Here is an 8,830-nt window from a genome sequence, read left to right on the forward strand (position 1 = left end):
GAAAAACGTTTGATTCCACCTTTCTAAAATCAAATCAATATATTTATCTTGTAAAATTAGTCTATTAACATCATATTATTTTAAAGTTATAAGATCACATATTACAATAATTAAATAAAATAATAAGTTAAAGTAATAATCATATCACTTAATTAAAAAATATATTATTTTAAAATTAAAAAATCACATATTACAATAATTCAATAAAATAATAAGTTAAAGTAATAATCATATCACTTAATTAAAAAAACAACAATATTTAAATAAAAATTTTATTTTTTAAATATTCAATAAATTAAAAAAATTAATAAAAATTAACTGAAAGTTTTTAAATTTATGATAAACTTAACTTAATTATAAGTTATATGGTTTGCCGTGTTCTGCCTGCCAGTTTCATAATTAGTTTTTGGTAAGATAATAATTCCTATTAATTTGCTTAAGAAGTGACCCCTTCTCCTGTAATACAGCTCCTAAACAAATAAATGCTAGAATATATATTAATTTTATTGTATTGGCCAAACTGTGTGGTAGAATTAGAACCATTTAATATAAGAAATAAATTAATGGATTATATATATTGATCTTCCATTTCAACATAACTCAATGAGAAATAATTAAATATCTTTTACTGATAGTTTATTAAAAAAGTTCATTTATTTGTTAATTAAATATCTTAATTTAATATTTTTTTACTAAAACATTAAGTGATTTTTAAGAAAGAAAAGGGTGTGAAATTATTTTTTCCCATTATCCATGCCCCTGACATTAATTTATAACTAAGATGCGTAAATTTGGATGTCATTATGGTAAACCTAAAACATTTAAAAATAAGGAAAGAATGACCTAGAAATAAATGTCATAAATCCAGTTGACTAAAAGATGTTCCAATTCTTGTTATAATGATAAAATCACAGTTTATTTATAGGATTAAATATATTTTAAATTTCAATAAATATAACTATGTTCAGTTTTAGTTTTTTTCAAGTAATATTATTTTAAAGCTTTAGGAATTGTTTCTATAAATTTCATTAAATAATTACATCTTATATATATATATATATATATATGAAAATATATTTTATAATTTATACACCACATCAAACCATCCAAATAATTAGATATACAGAGACTTTAAGACTTGTAATATCGTGGTTGATACGGTATGTAGTGAAAAATTGGTCATCTCTTTGTATGGTTTAATATATATGATGGATTGTAGGATTCTTCCATAACCAGCCTAGCTAATTGCATAGACTTTCTTATTTTGGACCGACCAAAGATGGACCCAGTGGTAATAGGAGTCATGGTAGTGATAAATATATTGTATTTATAATAATATTTTGGACAGTATTTGTAATAGTTGCAAATGTTTTAGGTTTATGTATATAAAATGTAATATTTTAAAAATCGTTGAAAAATTTAATATGTGAATTGATTTATTTAGAAATTGTCTGGTTTGGTTATATAAAGTTACTCTTGTATATAATAGACTAGCCCCAATCTATTGACCTAATCAGTTACGGTAGAAAGTCTTATCACCTTTCTATCTTCGACATTTTCGAGCACTTAACTTTTCTTAAAGATTCATATATTATAATAATTATTTTTTAAATAATCATCCTAAATTTATTTTATTATTCTTTGCTCAATAATTTAATTTATATCTTAATTCAATATGCAAATATAAGATTATGTGATCTAGTTATTCCATCAATTGTGTAAAGAAGCATCTTGTTTACATTTTCCCTATTCAATACGTGGGAATCGATACACTGAAAATGGGAGGAAAAAAATCTATAATTATAAATAATAGTCATTTATTAGTGATTAATGAATCAGACTTAATGGTAAGTTTATTGTAATATTTATAAATATATGTCTGACAAAAAGGTAGGTAATTAACTTTGATTGCTCATCTTTGTTGTAAGAATTATTGAGTAAATCACTCACTTAAACGTCGGAATGCCTTTGACAGATACTTGGACAAGGGAAAGAGAGATACTTAGATAGTGAATGATCATCAGGAACTTATCTGGTCTTCATAAAAGTTTTGAGTGTTTTGAATAAGGGATCTCAATCCCTATCCGAAACACACACATATTTATATTTTTAACATTTTAAAAAAAATTATAAGTTTTAATAGGGATAATGGGTGTGAGCGGAAGGTGGACACTTGAGAAGGGCAAAGAAGAGTTAACATGGAAGCCACACACTCTTCCAGTCAGATATTAAACATTTCAATATGTTTTTTCTCAATTGAGAAACGTCACTTGTTTATGTAGTTTTTTAGAGTATGCATTTCAATGACAAGGGTTGATCTTGTGATAGTTGGGTTTGGTTGTTTTAGAGTATGCATTTCATTGTAAACTTTATTATCTCTGTGATTGAGATAAAACTTTGATATGAGAAAACAACACCAAAGGAATTTGCATGTGACACTGTTAGTTAGGCCTTGTCAGTTGATAGTAAGCCTTGAAATCTACTATTTTCCAATCTTCAATTCTAAGAGATGTGAAAAGAACATATATGTTCCTATATCGTCGTAAGAAGCCCGAAATAGGGCATCTATATGAGTGTAGAATTGCAAAATGTAAATTCTGAAACCAGCGTTTTTGGGAAAAAACCAGTGATTCCTCAGGAAGTTGTCATCATTTGCATCCAAGTCTTTAGGACAGCAACACATACAAAATCTATAGTCTGTTTTATTGTGTAAAAGTTGTCATCATTGTGTGAAAAGACTTGAAAAATCCAAACCAATATATAGAATATGCTGGTTCAGATATTTGGAGGAATAAAAATCGATTTTTTAAATAGACTGAAATCAAAATTCTTTACTTTTATGGATTAAAAACACTGATATCAAGTTTTAGAGAAACAGAAAATAAAAAAATCATAATAAATAAAAAATAAAAATAGAACTAATTTATTTTACTTATATGATTTTCTTTTCATAAGAATGTTATATAGGCCTGTTTAGGATCGAATTATTCGCGCATAGAATGACACGGACCATATTAATTTGTAGAATAATCTTTCATTTAGTTATTATTATTATTTTTTATGAGTAATGCAGTTATCAAAAAAGTCATTATTAGGTGCAACCATGTTATATTGTATGACAATAGGTTTATTTCAAAATTTTCTTTGAAAATCTAGTTATAAAAGTATCCTAGAGTTTCATAGTATATATAATCAAGCAAAATTTACTTTTAAGATTGCATTGTTGGCAATAAAACTTTTATTCACAGTTTATTACTTTGTTTAATGATGATATTGTTCTTATTTTCTATATGTTGAGTGACATACATTAAAATTGGTATTTAACCTAATTTGGCGAAAACTATTAAATAATATTTGTTTCAGTAGATATTTTTATGGGACCGAGATATTAATCTTTCTGACGTGATTTTGTTGCTTTCCGATGCTTGAATCGAGTACTCCGTTCCCTTACCTTCAGTATGATCGCTCGGTTTCCTTCAATTTGATTGGCGAAGAGGTACTGCAAAAGGCACTCTGACACTCAAGTTAGGCGTGTATTGAGGAGTTTTTGCTCTCAAGAGAATATTTAGTGAATTGTTATCAGTGTTGAGTATTTGGGGGTGTGAGTAGAACATACCTGACTTTTGGCCTTGGCCTTATATTTATAAGTTGTCTCATGGACTTAATTTGATTCAAGCCCAATGAAATAAAAACATATTTACCTTTAGATTCAGTCAGTTGCTCATAAAACACTTTATCAATATCTTTAATCAGATATCTTTGATTATTTTATCTTTCCCTGGATTATTGACCCAACAATAAAATAAGCGTTGGCCCAATTGCAGTCTCTACTAGGTATAATACATATGTCCCCCAAGTCCGACTTAAGCGTTCGACTTTAGCCATGCTTAACTTTTGAGTTTGAGAGAGGCTGATTTTAGTAGTTGCTTATAGATGATTGAATGGCTGAACACCTGTGACTGTTTCAGTTTAGGACGAGAGTGAGTGTTCAGGGAGAACGTTCCCCATCGCTCGGTTTAGGACGAGAACCTCACCACTTGGTATAGGACCAGGGATTCTTGGAGAGCCTTCCCTGGGTTTTGTGGACGAGAGTGAGTCCATATAGAACCTCATCGCTCGGTTTAGGACCAGGGGTTCTCGGAGAGTGTTCCCTGGGTTTTGTGGACGAGAGTGAGCGTTCACGAATAACGTTCCCCACTGCTCAGTTTAGGATGAGAATGAGTTCGTACAGAATCTCATCACTCGGTTTAGGACGAGAGTGAGTTCGTATAGAATCTCACCACTCGATTTATAGTCTATGGGGGACTGTCTTTAATTTGTAGTCCACGGGGGACTATCTTTATATGCTGTAAATTTGTAGAAGCTTGTTGATGTTGATGGTTTTTTCTATCGGGATCAATATGCTGGGGTATGGTTGACATGAAGATACTGAGACTGCGTCCTTCACTGTAGGCTCCAAAATGTTTCGGTAGATATTTTTATGGGATTGAGACGCTAACCTTTCTTATGTGACTTTGCCGTTTTCCGCAAGTTAGGCGTGTGTTGAGGAGCTTTTGCTCTCAAGAGAATATTTAGTGAATTGTTATCATTGTTGAGTATTTGGGAGTGTGAGTAAAACGGCTTTTGGCCATGGCCTTATATTTATAAGTTGTCTCATGGACCTAATATGATTCAAGCCCAATAAAATAAAAACAGATTTACCTTTAGATTCAGTTAGTTGTTCATAAACAACTTTATCAACATCTTTAATCAGATATCTTTAATTATTTTATTCTCCGCTGGATTATTGGCCCAACAATAAAATAAGCGTTGGCCCAATAGTGGCCCAATTGCGGTCTCTACTAGCTATGATACAATATCAAATATTTAATTTACTCCATTAACTTATTAACTAAATGAATATTTAAAAAACATTAAATTATTTAATATTTTAAATATTAAATAATGTAATTTACTTTTTAACATAAACTTTTCTAAAATCCTAAAAATATATGTTTTGAAATTAAGTTATAGGAAAAAAACAAATAAAATAAAATAAAATAAATTAAACATGTGCCCTAATAAGTTCAGCCCAATCCAATCTTATTCCATTTTTGCATAATCTTAACTGATTAACCCATAAATGATGTGAAGTTGGGATTGCAAAATAGTACTTTTGAGAGAACAAACTACGAACTCGAATTGAGTAGAACAAAATGCTATAGTCAAGAAGAAGAGTTATGCATCTCAAATTATGACCATGCATCATACTGACATTGTTGATTTTCAGATAAACATGAAAGTCAAATAAGATCTTTTTATAACATACAATTATCTGAATGGATCTCCGTCATCTCAACAATGTATTTAGATTTTCATTTTACTTTTCCCATCGTCGCCATTTACTCTCCTCTAATAATAACAAATTAAAATAATAATTATATCACTTAATTTAAAACATAAATATTCAATTAAATTGTTATTTATTTTATATACTTAATACATAAAAAATTAACTAAAGAATTATCAAATTTATCATAAATTTATTATTATTTTCCTCTTTGCTATTATTGTTGTATCCAAAATATTTGGGATAATGATATTTAGACAACATTTTTTTGACAACATTTGAACATTGATTACGTATCAATATGTGATTGGTAAAAAATTACTCCACAATCAATAATAATAATCATAAACATTCAAATGTTTGTAACTTATTTTTATCCTAACAGTATCGTATGACCAATCGGCTTATTATTGATTGGGCAATCAAAGCCTCTAGAAGAACATTGATCAGACGCTTTCAGAAAAACGGTGAGCCGGTTTCAGTGCTAAGTTACCAAAGACCGAGCGGTTAATCTATAAGTCGATTGATTGGTCATACATCTATTAGACATCAGCAACACAAATTGAACATATTGACAGGTATAATATGTTTTGTTGACTTTTTGGTCTTTTTGGGTCGTAATTAAGTTAACGTTAATTAAAATCTCATTTCGAAATCTATAGATACAAAGATAAAATAAAGAAGTAAGTGATTACATTTATTGTGAAATTGAGATTTTACTATGTTAATTGATCAAACATACATAATTGACTTAAGCGTTAGAATGTAGGTACTCACCGACTCGACTAGTGGATTGAAGACGAAGAGTTGAGATTAACTTAATAACAAAATCTTTAAAAGATTGTAGTAATGTGATATGTTTATATTTGATATTTGATGTGATATAAGTTTAGATGTTCATTATTTATTATTATGTTTTTGTAATTGATGCATCCGAATGTTTATACAAATTTGTTTGGATAGTTAAATATGTAGTAAAACGACACACAAAACATGCTTTAAAGTCTGCATAATTTTTACCAATGAATTAATTCGTCAATAAAATACACCTTTAAATTACTAACAAATTTAGTATTCGTTGGTACTTATATATCACTACATTCGTCGATAAGGATATGATTTTCCAACTATATTTGTCTAACATCTTCTGTGTTCTACCATTTTTGCCATACAATTCTCCATAAATGTATACACAAAGTTTTATGTTAGTTAAACTCTGTGTGAGTTTTATATCTATCTTTAGTAATTCAAGAATCTCCAACACATTTTTTTTTTCTGAATCTCCATTATGTTATATTAATAAATTTTTTTCAATAAGACTTATAATTTTTTGTACTAAGACTTTTATGCAAATGTTTGGATATAAACAATTTTGACGTGGTTGAATTGTGTAATAAACATACATTTCTTTATAGCTTGCTTGCTTTTCTTTTTGACTGTGAATGATTAACAACTCAAGACCAAAGGGCTATTTATAGCCCACAAAGTTGTGCTTTTCGGGTTCATCATTTATTTTCACTTAACAAAACTAAAACTAAATAACCCTTTCCCTTAATTATAAAAAATAATACTTCTTTTCAATTTTTTTAACTTAACAAACAAATTCATTCAATACCCCTTTTCTTCTTTCTTTATTATGATAATAGCAATCCCAAGAAGAACAAGAAGAGGAAATCACTTCCCAAATTGGAAACCGTCCATATAAAATCTAATGTATATAAGAGATTCTATTTTCATAGAGGTCCATATTTTTAAGTGTCCTGTTAAATATGATTTGAAAAATGAAAGATGTTTGGCATCAGGGAGGCGCAAGATAGTTTATGAAGATGCAAATGGAGAGGAGGAAGGAAAAAGATAAGGGAAAAATGGACTTTTAAAGTTGCTTATAAGTAGGGCTGTGCAAAAATAACTGATCTGTACTGTATTGCAGTTAATTGTACTATATTGTACTAAAAATAACTGATCCATTTATAGTAACAGTTCAGTATACTATCTTATGTATACACGTTCCATATATAATAAGAAACGTTATATATATATACACGTTATATATATATATATATATATATATATATATATATATATATATATATATGGGTTTGTTAACACGCGTTCAGTTGGTACGTTTTAACGATGTGTACCGGATTATAGTAGACAAAAATACCCTCATTTATCATGGATTCTAAGTTTTAAGGTCAAGGACATTTAAATAATTTTCATTCTCAAAACTAAAAAAAAGAAACCCCCAAACCCTTACTCATCTCCCTCATTCTTCTCAACCCTTTCTCTTTCATCTCTCTCACTCCAACATTTTCTCTGTCATCCCTGTTGCCCCAATTGAAAAAAAAAAATCAGAAACCCTTTGTCATCAGAGATATTTTCTCTCTCATCTCAACATTTTCTCTGTCATCACTCCATTATTTTTTCTCTCATCTCAACCCAATTGAAGATGGTGGTGGTAATTTGAATCTGAGATATTTTTTAAAAATTGAAAAAGTTTACTCTTTTATAATCATTTTATATTTATTAATGTGTGTAAAATGAATATAAACTTTGTCACTTTATGTTACTCTTTCCAAATCTCAAAGGTAAAAAATGATTTGAATGTTTTTTATCTTGCACAGTGGTTAAAGTTTATTCTAAACGTCTGTAGAAGTTGATTCAGTGATAAAAAAAGGACATAAGGAAATTAAAGAAATAGGTATAGAAGAGCTCCCTAGGAGTACAATTCTTTCAATTCTAGGTTGTAATCTTACATCATGTATCCCATACCAATAGAGAAAGGAAAAAGAAACAAAGGGAAAAAGGACAATAGAGGGGAAATATCTTGTTCTTTAAAAATATAATGAAATGTGGTGTAGATGTGTAAATAATGTATGAAAATTTAATTGATTTATGAAGGTTTTATTTACATCATTTAATTTAAAAATGAAATTTAATAATAATAAGAAGGGAAAATATATAACACATCCTCCAAATGAACGAACAGAGCAAGAGCAACAAATTACGATGGGTTGTTGTGTGTGGCTGAGGGAGAGTATGGAGACGAGAGAGAAACAAATTGGATAAGTGAGGAAGGTGGATTAGGGTTAGGCAAGGGTTTTTTATTTTTTTTTTCAATTGGGGCAACAGTAGAGATGACAAAGAAAATGTTGGAGTGAGAGAGATGAAAGAAAAAGGGTTGAGAGGAATGAGGGAGGTGAGTAAGGGTTTTGGGGTTTCTTTTTTTTTTTTTAGTTTTGAGAATGAAAATTATTTAAATATCCTTGACCTTAAAACTTAGAATCCATGATAAATTAGGGTATTTTTGTCTACTATAATCCGGTACACATTGTTAAAACGTACCAACTAAAAAACAGCCGTACGCGTGTTAACAAACCCTATATATATATATATATATATATATATATATATATATATATATTTTATTAATAAAATAAATAAATAATAAAATAATTTTTAATAATAAAAGAAATATAAATAAAATAGAATATAATAATA

This window comes from Vigna radiata, chromosome 5 (assembly GCF_000741045.1).
Source record: "Vigna radiata var. radiata cultivar VC1973A chromosome 5, Vradiata_ver6, whole genome shotgun sequence".
NCBI lineage: Eukaryota > Viridiplantae > Streptophyta > Magnoliopsida > Fabales > Fabaceae > Vigna > Vigna radiata.